Genomic DNA, 18,151 nt, shown 5'->3' on the forward strand with positions numbered 1-18,151 from the left:
TCGTTGCAGCTCCTTAGTCTCCTTAGCTGTTCATTGTTTGCTTTCTCCTATGTGCCTTGACCGGGGGGCTGCAGCAGAGTAAGTGACCCCTTGCTCAAGCCAGCAACCTTTGGGCTCAAGCTGGTGAGCCTGCACTGAAGCTGGTAAGCTTGGGGTTTCGAACCTGAGTCCTCCATGTCCCAGTCCAATGCTCATTCACTGCACCACCACTTGGTCAGGCTGAATGAGACATTCACTTTCATTTATCTAGAAGAACCCAGATTGCTTTGTGCTTAAATTGAGCATATTAGATAACTCTTCAAATTATTAGTTTATTTCCCCAGTATGAACACAGAGCTAACTTATAATGTGAAAGAAATAAAATAAAAGAGAAACAATGAAAACATTAAAATATAAAATGTTAAAACTATTATGAAAATTGTGAGGCACCTAAACAGGAAATAATAATGCTAAAAGAAAAACAAAACAAAACATGTATTATAAAGTACCTGCTTCTGAATTACCTGCCCCCTACTTTTTTTTCATAAAACTGAATTTCTTTATTATGTGCTGAGTCCAGGCGGGCACTGCCACCTGCAGACCCCTTTGCTGAGGTCTGTGCTTGGTACATTTCCCAGGAGCCAGAATCACAAATGCCAGGGCCTAGGGGTAATTCTGTCTCTATGAGTGGCAGGCTGGCAGGCCCTGCCTGGCTCCTGGCCAAAATTCTAGAAGAAGAAAGGACTGCACTGTGTCCTACACAGTGGCTTGGCCTTTGCCTGATGACCCATGGGGAATCTTCCATTCTACGCTTTTCTAGAGTCTCGCTTACGGGAGCAGAGCACAAGCAGGGGCCTGCATAGGTGAGCACCTGGCCTCAAGATCTGGCATTCCAGGAGCTTCTCTGGGAAACCGTAAGGAGGTTGCCCAGCTGGATGGAAAGCAGGGAACTGCCTTCTGGCTCTTGGAAAAGTTTACAGTGATGCCAACAACTATTGTCTTTTCCACTGGCTTCTACCTAGTCAAATAGCCAAACGGTTATGAAGGAGAAACTTGGGCAACATCAGCGGGAAGGATGGAATTAGCTCAATCAGCAGGGTGATCTCAAAACAGTGAGAACACATCATACCAGACACACTCAACTGCTATTTGTGTTAAAATTACAAAAACATGACTGGTTGTCGGTGAAACTGTAGTTTTTGTATGTTTAGATTTATTGAAGTAATAAAGAATTGTCTCTGCAGTCTCATGACATTTTACTGGCAGATTCTGCTCAGACTGGTTTGGACCTGATTGTAATCACTGTGAAGGCTAAAAACTGGTTGGAACATATTAAAACAGAGCTTCCTGATCCCGCGGAAATCAATCCAGTCAGAGAATGGCCATGTGAGTCGCCTCAGGGTGCACGTCAGGCCTCAGCTTGGCCTCCCTTCCAAATGCTCAGTCTCTGAAAGCAGTTCGGTAACAAACTGCAGCCTGGCCAAGTCACTCAGACGGTTCGCTGTCTGAGGTAGCTTCTAACCACTGCAATATCTGTACACTCCCGGTTTGATGAGGAACTTCTAGAGAGCAGGCACAATTTCTGGTTTTCCTGCATGTAATCTACACACTGGGCACTGGTGTGTAGGTCTGGGAAGAATGAGCTAACACTCACAATCATTATTTGCCAGGCACATTTTTACATACTACCTCATTAAGTTATCTCAACAATCCTAGGTGCTGAGTATTACTACTTGATCATTTTATAGGTGAGGAACCAGGTTCAGAGAGGGTCAGGAATTTGCCCAAGCTCATGGCAGAGCCCAAGTTGTCCATCAACTGCATGCCCTGCTGTCTCTGTACAGTGGGCCAGGGCCTCTGGGTGCTTTCTGAGTTCTGGAGAGAGTGGGGTAATCGCAACTGCCATCTCTCTAAAGAACTCCGAGCATGAGTGTGCCCACGGGTAGGAGAGAGGTTGCTACTGATTTGGGGGTGTGTTTGGTCTAATGGTAACTGAGTTGACCACAATACTGAAACAGGTGAAGTTTGTCTTTTGCTTCTCTCCTATTTATTTTCTTTCATTTTAATAAACTTTAATTTTTTAGACAGTTTTAGATTTATTTAAAAATTGTAAAAATGTGCAGAGTTCCCATATATAATCCCACATCCAGTTTCTCTGATTATTATTTTTCTTTTCATTTTCATTTTATTTTTTAAGTCTTAACTCATTGTTATCATTATTTGTTAAATTTACTGGTTATTAACATTTCATACATTTCAGGTGTACAATTTTAGTATACACCATCTGTATGTAATACTGCACGCCCACCACTAGAAGTCTAGTCTCCTTATATTTGACCTCCTTTACCCGCTTCATCTTCTCCAACCCCCTTCCCTTCTGGTGACCACCATTCTGTTGTCTGTATTTATGAGTGTGGTTGTTTGTTTGTTTTGTCTCCTATTATTAACATCTTTTTTTAAATAATTTTATTTTTTAATGGGGCGACATCAATAAATCAGGATACATATATTCAAAGATAACAAGTCCAGGTTATCTTGTCATTCACTTATGCTGCATACCCATCACCCAAAGTCAGATTGTCCTCTGTCACCTTCTATCTAGTTTTCTCTGTGCCCCTCCCCTCCCCCATTCCCTCTCCCTCTCCCCCCTCCCCCCGTTAACCACCACACTCTTATCAATGTCTCTTAGTTTCACTTTTATGTCCCACCTACATATGGAATAATGCAGTTCCTGTTTTTTTCTGATTTACGTATTTCACTTCGTATCATGTTATCAAGATCCCACCATTTTGCTGTAAATGTTCCTATGTCATCATTTCTTATGGCTGAGTAGTATTCCATAGTGTATATGTGCCACATCTTCTTTATCCAGTCATCTATTGATGGGCTTTTTGGTTGTTTCCATGTCCTGGCCACTGTGAACAATGCTGCAATGAACATGGGGCTGCATGTGTCTTTACGTATCAGTGTTTCTGAGTTTTGGGGGTATATACCCATAGAGGGATTGCTGGGTCATCTATTTTCAGTTTTTTGAGGAACCACCATACTTTCTTCCATAATGGTTGTACTACTTTACATTCCCACCAACAGTGGATGAGGGTTCCTTTTTCTCCACAGCCTCTCCAACATTTGCTATTACCTGTCTTGTTAATAATAGCTAATCTATCAGGTGTGAGGTGATATCTCATTGCAGTTTTGATTTGCATTTCTCTAATAACTAAAGAAGATGAGCATCTTTTCATATATTTGTTGGCCATTTGTATTTCTTCCTGGGAGAAGTGTCTGTTCATGTCCTCTTCCCATTTTTTTATTGGATTGTTTGTTGTTGAGTTTTATGAGTTCTTTGTATATTTTGGATATTAGGCCCTTATCTGAGCTGTTGTTTGAAAATATCATTTCCCACTTAGTTTGCTGTCTGTTTATTTTGTTATCAGTTTCTCTTGCTAAGCAAAAACTTCTTAGTCTGATGTAGTTCCATTCATTAATTTTTGCCTTCACTTCTCTTGCCATTGGAGTCAAATTCATAAAATGCTCTTTAAAACCCAGGTCCATGAGTTTAGTACCTATGTCTTCTTCTATGTACTTAATTGTTTCAGGTCTTATGTTTAGATCTTTGATCCATTTTGAGTTAATTTTAGTACAGGGGGACAAACTGTAGTCCAGTTTTATTCTTTTGCCTGTGGCTTTCCAGTTTTCCCAGCACCATTTATTGAAGAGGCTTTCTTTTCTCCATTGTGTGTTGTTGGCCCCTTTATCAAAAATTATTTGACTATATATATGTGGTTTTATTTCTGGATTTTCTATTCTGTTCCATTGGTCTGAGTGTCTATTTTTTCTGCCAATACCATGCTGTTTTGATTGTCATGGCCCTATAATATAGTTTGAAGTCAGGTATTGTAATGCCCCCAGCTTCATTCTTTTTCTTTAGGATTGCTTTGGCTATTCGGGGTTTTTTATAGTTCCATATAAATCTGATGATTTTTTGCTCTATTTCTTTAAAAAACGTCATTGGAATTTTGATGGGAATTGCATTAAATTTGTATATTGCTTTAGGTAATATGGCCATCTTGATGATATTTATTCTTCCTAACCAAGAACAAGGTATATTCTTCCATCTCATTATATCTTTTTCGATTTCCCTTAACAATGGTTTATAGTTTTCATTATATAAGTCCTTTACATTCTTTGTTATGTTTATTCCTAAGTATTTTATTTTTTTTGTTGCAATCTTGAAAGGGATTATTCTTTTGAGTTCGTTCTCCAATGTTTCATTGTTGGCATATAGAAACTGTATGTTAATTTTGTATCCTGCAACCTTACTGTATTGGCTTATTGTTTCTAGTAGTCTTTTTGTGGATTCTTTGGGGTTTTCGATGTATAGGATCATATCATCTGCAAAAAGTGATACCTTTACTTCTTCTTTTCCGATATGGATGCCTTTTATTTCTTTGCCTTGTCTGATTGCTCTGGCTAGAACCTCTAGTACCACAGTAAATAAGAGTGGAGAGAGGTACAACCCTGTCTTGTTCCTGATTTAAGGGGGAAAGCCTTCAGTTTAGTGCCATTTAATATGATGTTAGCTGATGGTTTATCATATATGGCCTTTATCATGTTGAGATATTTTCCTTCTATACCCATTTTGTTGAGAGTCTTAAACATAAAATTGTGTTGTATTTTATCGAAAGCCTTTTCTGCGTCTATTGATAAGATCATGTGGTTTTTGTTCTTTGTTTTGTTGATATGGTGTATTACGTTAACCGTTTTACATATGTTGAACCATCCTTGAGATTCTGGGATGAATCCCACTTGATCATAATGTATTATTTTTTTAATATGTTGTTGTATTTGATTTCTTAATATTTTGTTTAGTATTTTAGCATCTGTATTCATTAGAGATATTGGTCTGTAGTTTTCTTTTTTTGTGCCATCCTTGCCTGGTTTTGGTATGAGGGTTATGTTGGCCTCATAAAATGTGTTTGGAAGTATTGCTTCTTCTTCAATTTTTTGGAAGACTTTGAGTAGAATAGGAACCAAGTCTTCTTTGAATGTTTGATAAAATTCACTGGTATAGCCGTCAGGGCCTGGACTTTTATTTTTGGGGAGGTTTTTAATGGTTTTTTCTATTTCTTCTCTACTAATAGGCATGTTTAGGCTTTATGCTTCTTCTTGACTCAGTCTAGGAAGGTTGTATTTTTCTAGGAATTTATCCATTTCTTCTAGGTTGTTGAATTTAGTGGCATAAAGTTTTTCATAGTATTCTACAATAATTCTTTGTATATCTACAGTGTCCGTGGTGATTTCTCCTCTTTCATTTTGGATTTTGTTTATATGAGTTCTTTCTCTTTTTTCCTTGGTAAGTCTTGCCAAGGGTTTGTCAATTTTGTTGATCTTTTCAAAGAACCAGCTCCTTGTTCTATTAATTTTTTCTATAGTTTTTCTGTTCTCTATTTCATTTATTTCTGCTCTGATTTTTATTATCTCCTTTCTTCAGCTGGTTTTGGGTTGTCTTTGTTCTTCTTTTTCTAGTTCCTTAAGGTGTGAAGTTAAGTGGTTCACTTGGACTCTCTCTTGTTTGTTCATATAGGCCTGAAGTGATATGAACTTCCTTCTTATCACTGCTTTTGCTGCATCCCATAGATTATGATATGTCGTATTGTCATTTCATTAGTCTGTATATATCTTTTGATCTCTGCACTTATTTCTTCTTTGACCCATTCATTTTTTAAAAGTATGTTGTTTAGTTTCCACATTTTTGTGAGATTTTTTCCTCTTTTTTGCAGTTGAATTCTAGTTTCAAGGCTTTATGATCAGAAAATATGCTTGGTACAACTTCGATTTTTCTGAATTTGCTGATGTTGATTTTGTGGCCCAACATATGGTCAATTCTTGAGAATGATCCATGTACACTGGAGAAAAATGTATACTCAGTCACTTTGGGATGAAATGTCCTGTAGATGTCTATCATATCCAGGTGCTCTAGTGTTTTGTTTAAGGCCACTATGTCTTTGTTGATTCTCTGTTTGGATGACCGATCTAGAGCCGTCAGCGGTGTACTGAGGTCTCCAAGTATGAGTGTATTTTTGTCAGTTTCTGTTTTAAGGTCAATAAGTAGCTGTCTTATATATTTTGGTGCTCCTTGGTTTGGTGCATATATATTAAGAATTATTATGTCTTGTTGATTCAGTGTCCCCTTAGCCATTATGAAACTGCCATTTTTGTCTCTGAGTACTTTTGCTGTCTTGAAGTCAGCATTATCAGATATGAGTATTGCTACGCCTGCTTTTTTTTTTATGTTATTTGCTTGGAGTATTGTTTTCCAGCCTTTCACTTTGAATTTGTTTTTATCCTTGTTACTTAGATGAGTTTCTTGTAGGCAGCATACAGTTGGATTTTCTTTTTTAATCCATTCGCGACTCTGTGCCTTTTTATTGGTGTTTAATCCGTTTACATTTAGTGTAATTATTGATACTTGTGAGTTCCCTATTGCCATTTTATATATTGCTTTCTGTTAGTTTTGTGTCTTGTTTGATCCTTCTCTTTCGTTTTTCTATCTTTTCTTTTTATTTGGTTGTATTCCATACATCTTTCCTCTGTTGCTATCTTTTTTATCTCATGTGCTTCTGTGGTGGTTTTTTCAATGGTGGTTACCTTTAAGTAATGAAAAGAGTTTCTACCCTGTTCATTGCAGCGCACTATTTTGTGAGAACTTTTGCACTCCAAAATCCTTTTGCTACTGTTAATCTCCATCCTCTCCTCCCCTTTATTGTTGTTGTCACAGTTTAAATTTGGTTTTATTGTGTTCTTCTTGGAGCTTTTACTTGTGGCTTTGTTTTTTTTTGTTTTTTTTTGTTCTTTGTATCTGGTTGGAGAACCCCCTTTAGTAATTCCTGGAGTAGGGGTTTTCTGATGATAAATTCCCTCATCTTTTCTGTATCTGTGAATGTTTTTATTTCTCCTTCATATTTGAAGGATGGCTTTGATGGGTATAGTATTCATGGCTGAAAGTTCCTCTCTTTCAGGACTTTAAATATTGGGGTCCACTCTCCTCTAGCTTGTAGAGTTTCTGCTGAGAAATCTGATGATAATCTAATGGGCCTTCCTTTATATGTTGTATTCTTTTTTTCCCTGGCTGCCTTGAGAATTTTTTCTTTGCCGTTGGTTTGTGCCAATTTCATTATGATGTGCCTTGGAGTAGGTTTGTTGGGGTTAAGAAAACTCGGAGTTCTGTTTGCTTCTTGAATTTGAGGCTTTAGTTCTTTCCACAGGCTTGGGAAATTCTCATCTATTATTTGTTTGAGTATGTTCTCCATTCCATTTTCTCTCTCTTCTCCCTCTGATATACCTATTATTCTTACGTTATTTTTTTTGATGGAGTCAGATAATTCCTGTAGGACTATCTCATTTTTTTTTAATTTTTGAGTCTCTTTCTTCTCTCTGTTGTGCCTCAAGTTGCTTGTCTTCTATTTCACTAATCCTCTCTTCTATCTTGCCTGTTCTAGTAGCTAAGCTTGTTACCTCGTTTTTCAGCTTGTGAATTGAGTTTTTCATCTCTGATTTGTTTTTATAGTTTCAATTTCCTTGGACATATATTCTTTGTGTTCATTGAGTTGTTTTCTGAGCTCCCTAAATTGCCTTTCTGTGTTTTCTTGTATATCTCAATGGACTTTTAGGATTTCTATCTTAAATTCTCTGTCATTTAGCTCCAAGGTTTCCAATATATTAAATTTTTTCTCCAAAGATTTTTCCTCATCTAGCTGTGTTACCTCTCTTTCTTTTGTATCCATGATATTCGATTTTCTCTTCCTTAATGGCATCTGAGGGTGGTTTTGTTGATAGTATTAATGAGATTTAATAAAGAGCCCTGGCCGGTTGGCTCAGCGGTAGAGCGTCGGCCTAGCGTGCGGAGGACCCGGGTTCGATTCCCGGCCAGGGCACATAGGAGAAGCGCCCATTTGCTTCTCCACCCCTCCGCCGCGCTTTCCTCTCTGTCTCTCTCTTCCCCTCCTGCAGCCAAGGCTCCATTGGAGCAAAGATGGCCCGGGCGCTGGGGATGGCTCTGTGGCCTCTGCCCCAGGCGCTAGAGTGGCTCTGGTCGCAACATGGCGACACCCAGGATGCGCAGATTATCGCCCCCTGGTGGGCAGAGCGTCGCCCCTGGTGGGTGTGCTGGGTGGATCCCGGTCGGGCGCATGCGGGAGTCTGTCTGACTGTCTCTCCCCATTTCCAGCTTCAGAAAAAATGAAAAAAAAAAAAAAAAAGAATAAAAAGTTAAAAAATAAAAAATTGAAAAGAGTTGTTTTTTTTAAAAAATTAATAATGAAATAAAGAAAAATAAAATAAAATTAAAATAAAAAAAGGAAATTATTCCCCCATTCCTTTTTTCCTCTCCTCTCCTCGCCCCTCTTTCTTGAGAAAATCTTGTGGTGAACTGTGAATTATATTGTACTAAATAGAACAATAGAACAAACAATGCCTGTAATGGAGGACCTGAATTGGGGAGAAGTAATAAAGGGGCAAAAAAAAAAAAAAAGAAAAGAAAAAAAAGGGGGTATAGACCCACAAAAAGCAAATAAGAAAAACATTTGGGTCAAGAATAAAATGATTTGCTTTTAGGTGTTGGTTGACTAAGAGTTATGATGAGAGGAATAAGAGGGAAACAGGAAAATGGGGGGACAAATTAAAAAATTACTATTGTATTTAGTGGAACAAGAGCTTGATAAAATGGAGAGCCAGGGATGGGAGCACTGCTAGTGAGTTAAAAAGGTGAAGTAAAAAACCCCCAAAATGCCACAAATATAAGTTTGAGTCCCAGATAAGATCATTTGTTTGTTATTGAGGTTTGAATGAGAGGAGATGTAAAGGAGAAAGGAAGAAACTAATATAGAGGGAGAAAAGAAAGAGAGAGAGAGAGAGAGAGAGAAAAGAGGGAACCACTAAAAGAAGAAAAAAGAAAAAAGAGGAGAGAGAGAGAGTTAAGGGTTTTGGAGTGCAACCCTCATAGAGAGAAAGGAAGAGGAGAAAAAAGATAATGGGAGATGTAACACTTATGGGTAGTGTAGTTCAAGGAGAGGAGAGAGTAAGAACAGCAGAGAGTTAATCGACCAAATTGGAGGAGGAAAAAAAAATCAAGAATGAAGATAAGAGAAACAAACAAATAAATATAATAAAATGGGATAGGTTATAAAGTCTGCGTATTATTCTTGATTTTGAGAGGTTATCTTCTTGCTTTTTCTTTTCTCTCCCTCTTCCTGGTCGGTGACTCTGTACCCCAGGTTCTGCCCCTTTGGCACGCTTAGGTAGAGGTTTGCAGTTGATAAGTCTCTATGGTGATGTCATGTATTGTGCTTTAGTTTCGTTGGCAGTCAAGGCTCATTAGCATTCATAGACTTCGACAGTGAGAGAGTCTGTGTTCCTGGAGCCTCTCTCCTAGTTTTTCCTTCCTCAATTAGTAGCCTGATAATCCAGCTATGGGGTTGCTGCTGCCTCTGCCTGGATAGTAAGAGGCTCAAGGAGCTGGCAACTCCCCACTCTATTCCCGCTCAGCACAGGGCTCTGGGTAAGTTTCAGTCAGTCAGAGCTGCTAGCATAATCAGGCGGGGCTTCCACCCACTCAAAGACCTCTGGCTCTGCCACTCTGTCCAGTAACACAGGTGGGTGTCCACTCCCAGAGCGCTTGGAGGAAACTCTCGCTCACTATTTGCATGCGCAGACCAGTATATCAGGCCGGAAATCTCACACTCTGAGTGAAACCCCCACCCACACGGAAAAGTTCTAGCATTGGAATTGGCTCTCGCTCCATCCCCGTGCGCAGCTTTTTCAAGGCACTGGGGTGGCCCGAGATTCCGTTTTTGGCCCACACAAAGGCCCCTGACTCTGCCCCTCTGTGGGATAACATGGGCGCACACTGCTGAGGCACTCAGAGGAATCTCTCACTCACTATCTTCGTGCGCAGACCAGGATATCAGGCCGGCCGCCTCACCCTCTGAGTGGAACCCCCTCCCGCACGGAAAAGTTCCAGCATTGGACTTAGTTCTCGCTCCCTCCCCATGCACGGCTTTTTCAGGGTGCTGTGGCAGCCCAGAGATTCTGCTTTTGGCCCACACAAAGGCCTGTGACTCTGCCTCTCTGTGGGATAACACGGGCGCTTACTCCCGAGGCTTTGGAAGGAATCTCTCGCCCACTATCTGCGTGCTCCAACCAGGAGATCGGGGAAAATGGCTGCCCCACTTGTCTTTCTTTGTCTGGGTTTGGCGCGAGTGTTAGTTTGTATTGCCTGGGTTGCCACAGGTACAGTTTTTCCTTGGCTTGGATCTCCGTGCCACAACCTGGTTCGGCCGTTTGTGCCACGGCCTGGATCTATTCACCCCCTTTGCCTGCCTTAGTTTCTATATTCTCAGTTCCCAGTGAAAGTAGCCTTATTTAGGTTAGGGAGGAAGGCGGAGCATTTCTTACTCCCTATTTCCTTCGGGGTTTGATTATATATTTAGCCAATTTTTTGCTCGACCATACCTTCGGGTGTATTGCAAAACATCTGGAGGCTCCAATGATAAGTTTTTCTGTTTCTGGTTGAAGATCTTGTTGAGTTTTGGGGGAGATTTTGGTATCGCTTCCTACCGCGCCATTACTTTGACGTCATCTTCCTATTATTAACATCTTAACCTTAGTACGCACCATTGATAAACTAATATGAAACATTGTAACTAACTAAAGATTTTATTCAGATTTCCTTAGTTTTTACCTAATGTTCTTTTTTCTGTTCCAGGAGCTTATCCAGGATTCCATATGATATTTAGTTATTATGTCTCCTTTGGCTCCTTTTGGCTGTGACAGTTTCTCAGTCTTCCTTGTTTTTGATGACCTTAACAGTTTTGAGAAGCACTGGTCAGAATATCCCTCCACTGGGTTTGTTTGATATTTTTCTCATAATTAGACTGGAGTTATGAGTTTTGGAAGAAAGACCCTAGAGGAAGGTCCATTCTCATCACATTATATCCAAAGCACATACTGTTTAACATATGAACTTTATCACTTGAGTTACTTTGCTGAGGTTGACCTTGATCCCCCGGCTGAGACAGTATTTGTCAGGCTTCTCCACTATAAGGTCACCCCCACCACCATACTATCATGTATGCTTTGAAAGAAAGTAATCATGCACAGCCCTCACTTAAGGGTTGGACGGTTATGTTCCCACCTCAAGGGTGAAGTAGCTACATAATTTATTTGGAATTCTGCAGGAGAAATTTATCTCTTTTCCATTTATTTATTTATTTATTTATTCAGTCATTTACTTACATTACTATGAACTCATTGATATCTATTTTATACTGTGAGTTACAATAGACTACTATTTTTTTTTCCATTTTTCTGAAGCTGGAAACAGGGAGAGACAGTCAGACAGACTCCCGCATGCGCCCGACCGGGATCCACCCAGCACACCCACCAGGGGCGACGCTCTGCCCACCAGGGGGCGATGCTCTGCCCATCCTGGGTGTCGCCATGTTGCGACCAGAGCCACTCTAGCGCCTGGGGCAGAGGCCACAGAGCCATCCCCAGCGCCCGGGCCATCCTTGCTCCAATGGAGCCTTGGCTGTGGGAGGGGAAGAGAGAGACAGAGAGGGAAAGTGCGGCGGAGGGGTGGAGAAGCAAATGGGCTCTTCTCCTGTGTGCCCTGGCCGGGAATCGAACCCGGGTCCTCCGCACGCTAGGCCGACGCTCTACCGCTGAGCCAACTAGACTACTATTTTTTTATTCTGTTGTCCAAACTGCCCCAGCTTTGGCCATTGGGAGCACTCCTACATTGGTTCCTGTGCTCCTCTGACATATCCCCATCACTATAGGGTTTTTGTTGTTTTGTTTGAGTATTTCCTTACTTTATGGCACTATGAGATGTTCCAGGTGCTTTTTATATATTTCCTGCCTCAGTGCTAGAGTCACTTAGTTCTCCAAGCAGCTCTCCTATCCCTTTTTGGAATAAAAACCCAAAGGATCTTGAAGACAAGTGGAAATCAGGAAAGGATATTAGGCAGGCAAATGAGATGGTCTGAATAAATTTGCATTTTAGAAAGATCACTTCTAGCTGGATAAGGCTGAAACTACAGGCAGAGAGTCAGAAAAAACTATTGCAAAAAGACTATCTGCAAAAAAAAGGTGATGTCTTCAACCATGCAAGAGCAGTGTAGGACAGACACTTTAGAGATAGGTCAGCTTACGTTCCCAACCAAGCGCTGGGTCCTCTAAGTCCCGACACTCATGCTATGCTGGCACAAAGCACACAGAACTTTCTGGATGGAGATGAAGATAACGAACAACAGTGATCACTAATATTTATTGGCTACTTACCTATATTCCAGATACTACTCTAAATTTTTAATGTGTAATAACTCATTTAGTCCTCATGACAACTCTTTTTTTTAGCGAAAGAGAGAGAGAGAGAGAGAGGAGAGAGGGGAGAGAGGGGGGCAGATGGGGACAGACAGGGAGAAAGATGAGAAGCATGAACTCATAGTTGCAGCATTTTAGTTGTTCATTGATTGCTTTCTCATATGTGCCTTGACTGGGGGCTCCAGCAGAGCGAGTGACCCCTTATTCAAGCCAGTGACCTTGGGTTTCAAGCCAGTGACCTTTGGACTCAAGCTAGCGACCATGGGGTCATGTCTATGATCCCACCCATGCACAAGCCAGTGACCCCGTGCTCAAGGTGGTGAGCCTGCACTCAAGCCAGTGACCTCGGGGTTTTGAACCTGGGTCCTCAGCATCCCAGGCTGGTACTCTATTCACTGCGGCACTGCCTGGTCAGGCTACAACAACTCTTTAAGCTAAGTATTAATATTATTCTCATTTCTCAGATGAGGAAATTGGGCATTGAGAGAATCAATAAAAGTGGCCTACAGTTTCATAGTTAGTAAGCAACAGGCAGAGACCTGAGCCCAGGGACCCTGACTCCAGCTCTGCATGGTCCAACACTTGCTCTAGTGCCTCTTGCTAATGATGGCTTCAGAATTGAGAGATCCTTGTGGCCACAGCCAATTGTAGCTGCCTAGACTCACTGGCAGGATTTCTAATCCTGCTGCCACCTGTAATGCTGCTGTTCCCTCTGATTCCTAGCTCTTCTCCCAAAGCCAGCTCATTGTGTTTGACTTGACACCTGCATCTGTGCTTTTCCAGACCTGCCCATCTGAGCTAAGTAATTTCCACATTTCCAGTTCAAAAGCACTTAGCACTGTTGTAGGGGATGTAAAGGATGTACGAGATTGGTCTCTGCTCAGGAGGCTCACAGTGTGTGTCTGTGTGTGTGTGCACATGCGTATGTGTGAAAATACAACACCGTCTCTAACCCTGCTTACCCTATGGCTCCTAATCATCATCCAATTTCTGGTACCTCTGCCACAATACTGGGCTGCCCACTTTAGACCATCCCCTGCTCCAACTCTCAGCATCCAGGTCTATGCCCCATCTGTCCTCTCCTGGATCTTTTTGCTTGTCTGTGGGCTTCCAGTCTCTTGCTCTGGCTCTGCCCACACTAGGAGCCTTGTGAACAACTGCCTCTCTCCCCTGCTGGTACTGGGTCAGCAGGTCTTCCAGACTGTTGTGCTCTGAGTCATGCTAACTTCCAGATTTTTTTTTCTCATTTACAGTACTATTAGAGCTTCAGCCTCCTTTGTGCTCCAGGAGTAGGAGGCGAATTAGGGATGATTAGTAGCTAGATTTCTTCCTCCACTTCTTTCAAGCCCATCTGGGGTTTTCTCCTTGACTATTTTTTTATTTGAGTCTGAGTCATTTTACCATAAAATAATGAGACCATTAAAATAATTTGCATTATTTATCTGATGTTTGAAGTTTCAAAATTCATCTCATATACATTAATGTTTCTGAAAGGGATGCTGCCTGCTTGGTTTAAGGAAACATCGTCAGGTAGAACCAAGTGAAACCATCGCCATGATTAGTTTAGAGAGATACCAGACAATTCCTTGTGAAACGTTTTTAAAAGGATGCTAACAGCTCTTTCTCCATTCTTTCCAAAGTTTCCAAAAATATTATGCAGTTAAATTACTTGACATAATATTCAGTTAAGTGACACACTTAATAGTCACTGTTCTTCTTCAACACCAATTTATAACTCTTTAAAGTATCCTAGACTTATATTTTCCAAATCAGAAGCCAATATTTCTCCTGGTCCGTCTCCTGCCCTTTCTGCCTTCCTGGAGCAGCAATCTAGATGAGACACAATGGGTAAGGGTGGAGGAGGAGGGAGGAGAAGTAGGAACGTTCTCTGTCCAGTCGTTAAGCACCCATGACTCCGCTCTCGCCCATCCTCCACCTCGCTCTCGGCTAGTACTAACCACAGTCTCGTAACCCACTTTCAGAAGTGATTTTGCAAATTATTTCTAGCAAGTAAGTACCAAAGGTGAAAAATAATTGAATTTTAATACATGTAAGTGGATTCAGAGTTAAAACTAAAATACTGCAGCTCTCATCCTCTTACACAACAATTTGCTTTCTTGAATGGGAGGGAAAGTAGGGGAGTCTCAGTGTGGGGCAGTTGCATGTAAGTCACCAGACGGATTGTCCTGTAGAAATAACTCTCCACAAAGAAATAAAGGACTCTCCAGAGCAGGAGCTTTCTCAGTGGTTCCTGCTGGCAGCAGTGAGGCAGAGTAAGTCCCGACTCCAAGCAGTGGCCCTCAACCACTTGTCCCGTCTACTGGGAAGAAGCTCTGTTTGTGGCTCCCGGGCCCAGGGCCACCCTCAACCCCCAGCATAAACCTGTCAGAGTCATTGTAAAGTGAGAACAAGCAGGCCACCATGAAGATCGGCTGTGCACTGCACAATGAGTAGACATCCTCTCTCAGACGTATCCTGTGGACCCAGCCTCACTGGTGGGGATGCCCAGTGGCAGGGAATGGCTGAGCATGGGGCATAGCTGGTGACATATTCTTCTGCTTTGAATGAGTAGGGAAGCAGGAGAGGAGGAAAGAGTTCAGTTTCCTAACCAGTGGGAGTGAGTCGGGGCCCTAGCTGCCTGCGGGACTGGAGGTGGTCTTTTACAGGCCTTTGGATTTAGCAGTGGAGAGAAGAGTAGCTGAGAGGGTTGTGCTGTGGCTTGTTTCCTTTGTTTTTCCTTTTGAAAAGTAACCAACCACCTGTTCTTTGTCATCTCCCACCCCAGAGATGAGACCACACGGCCCTTTCTGTAAGGCCCAGAAGCTTCCAAGGAGAGCCAGGATGCTGAAGCTGACCCTTCACAGCAGCCCTCTCGGGCCAGCTCCTGCTCTGACGGAGTCCTGGACCTCGGGCCCATTAATCAGTGAGCCTCAGTGTTGGGCCACAGTGTCCACTGGGGAAGCTAAAGCCAGAGTCTGAAGTTGGGGAGGACAATACTTTGGCAAATGCTTTGCCTTTTTCCCACCTCTCTGCAGGAAACCATGAGAGACCCGCAGTCAAGCAACTCTGTCATTAGTTTCCTGCCTCTATTTCAGAAATCAATATTAAGCAGGTCTTCCCCATACTTCGTCCATTGCAGGGGCGTTCTCTCTGCACTTTGGTGGAATAAGCCATAGGAGGGCTCCCCCAGGGCTGGGAGAGGGACGGAAGCTCAGTTTTTCATCTTGCATGCCTTTGTTATTTAAAATACATTTTCAAATTTTATTTTATGTTTATTTATTCATTTTTTAGAAAGGAGAGAGAGAGGGAGAGAGAGAGAGACAGAGAGAGAGAAGGGAGGGAGGAGCTGGAAGCATCAACTCCCATATGTGCCTTGACCAGGCAAGCCCAGGGTTTCGAACTGGCGACCTCAGCATTTCCAGGTCGACGCTTTATCCACTGTGCCACCACAGGTCAGGCTAAAATACATTTTCTAGCTGTTTGAAAAGGATGTGACTACTGCTGCACTCTGTGTCTGCTTGGTTTCCCCTTGATTCTAGGTCAACACTGTGTCCAGCAACGTGTTCAGAAGCATAGCCTTGTTGCTATTAGAGAGGGGAAGTGGCAATGCCAGGGTGAACAGGAAAGTGTGCCGGGTAGGGGCATCTGTGGGGTATGACTTGAGGCCCCTGCATGAGCCCTGAAATTCTCTTCATCTTAACTTCATGGTGATTCTAGCTTCTTGACCATAGCTTACATAGTAGCATGGAGAACAGATATGTAATAATGAGAATAAAAATCTTATAACACTTTGTTTCTAAATTTTTATGTCATTTCATGTGAAATGGTCCCAGCTGAGCCAAGCTCCAACTGCAATTGTGTGGGTGGTTCTAGAAAAATCTTGTCCTCGCTGTCCTCCTCTTGCAATAATTTCCCTGAGAGCTTTTCTCGATAAGAAAGAGGCTATCAGGAGGAAGTATTTGCTATCAAGGTCTCTGGGAGGCAGGACAAGGGACATAGCTCTGGAAGTTAGAGAAGCTGTGACCTGTGCACAGCCCGGCTCCACCAACCAGCCTTTGATCTCCTGACACAGGAGACGAGCTATAGGAACTCACTGAAACGGCCAGTCTTCTGAGGGGTTGAGACTGGGAACCCAGCAGTGCTCTTTGGAATCCAAATGACTTTCTATGGAGGCAGGCATCCCATTTGTCCATGGAATATAGCATCAGAAAAGTGACCCAGCTAGAGGTAAAGGAAATGTAGCATCCTGTGCCACCTCAAGGGTTTGGTGGCTGTAAGATCCCAGGAGAGCAATCCCTAGCCAAGTCAGGAAGCAGCATTCTCCTACAGACAGATGTCAGGGGGGCATGTGAGGGGGAAGCCAGGAGGGAACTGGCCTTCAGAGAATAGGCGACATGCTTCAAAGACTCTAGGAATCACTGGGGATGCTTCAAGAGGAGTGAGCATTGAAGACTATGGTCCTGCAGACAGACCTCATGGGCCATGGAAAACTCTCAATCTACAAAACCTGATTATACCATACTCACAAGATCTGTAAACACTGATTATCTATTTATTTACTTGGTTCTCATCATGGCTCTTGGTTGAGTTTTTCCATTTTATATATGAAGAGACTGGATTAGAAAGAGTAAATGACTTGCAGGCATTTAGTGATGGAGCTGGAGCACTTGTGAGTCTAATTATCATGTTGTCTCTGCTGCTGGTTCTGATACTAGTGGAAGTGGGGTTCTTGCACGGTGTCCAAAATAATGTACGTAGATACTCCTCTCAGGAGGTAGAGCTTAACCACACTCTCTGAATGTGGAGACTACTCTTTGAAGTGCTCTGCAATCAGTGGCTTGCTTCCAAAAAAAGAAGATTATGAAAAGCAGAAAGAGTAAGGAGTGGAAAATCCAATTAACATCAGAGTGATAAATTTTGTTGCAATGAAATGTAAGAATACCTCACCTTTGTGTTACTCTTCCCCTAAACCCAGTCCAATCATCAGAAAACGTTAGATAAACTCAAATGTAAGGACATTCTACAAAATCACTGAAGGGCCATCATTAAACAGTAAAGTCATGAAAAAAAGAAAAGAATGAGAAACTGTCACGGATGGTGGAGACTGAGGAAACATGATGACTAAATGTAATGTGGTATTCTGGGTTAGATTCTGGAAGAGAAAAAGGGCATTCGTGGAAAACCTGGGGTAATCCAAAGGAAGTCTTTAGTGTAGTAAGTAGTATTGCACCAGTGTTAATTTCTTAGTTTTGACAATGTGCCACGGTTATGTAAGATGTGAATATTAGGGAGAGCTGGGTAAAGTGTAGATAGAAAAACTGTTCTATTTTTGAAGCTTTTCTGTAAATCTAAATTAAAAGTTAAAATTTTTTTAAATGACTGGGAAGTCAGGGTACAAAGAGAACTGGATGGTACCCATGTAGAATAAATGAGCAGGGACTAACGGAAAGTTGGATGAGAGAATTGGCATTTCACAAAAGTTTTATTCCTCCAGACAGTTATCCTGCTCATCTTGGGCCATCAGGACTTTGGATACTTTGTCACAGTAAAGGCAAGCAAGGAATGAGTATGTATGTGTGTGTGGGTGTGTGTGTGGGGGGGGGTTCTTCTGAGAGTCTGCCCAAAGGTTTGGTACTGGAGAGATATGTTTATTCATGGATCGGGGGATTGAGTTTGAAACTGATTCTTTGGGAATGTCAGAGTAGACCAATCTAGATAAATTTATTTTAAATGAATTAATGATGCCACCCTTTTATCTGCCATTTGATATTTTCTATAAATATAAATCTGC

This window comes from Saccopteryx bilineata, chromosome 1, assembly GCF_036850765.1.
Source record: "Saccopteryx bilineata isolate mSacBil1 chromosome 1, mSacBil1_pri_phased_curated, whole genome shotgun sequence".
Taxonomy (NCBI): domain Eukaryota; kingdom Metazoa; phylum Chordata; class Mammalia; order Chiroptera; family Emballonuridae; genus Saccopteryx; species Saccopteryx bilineata.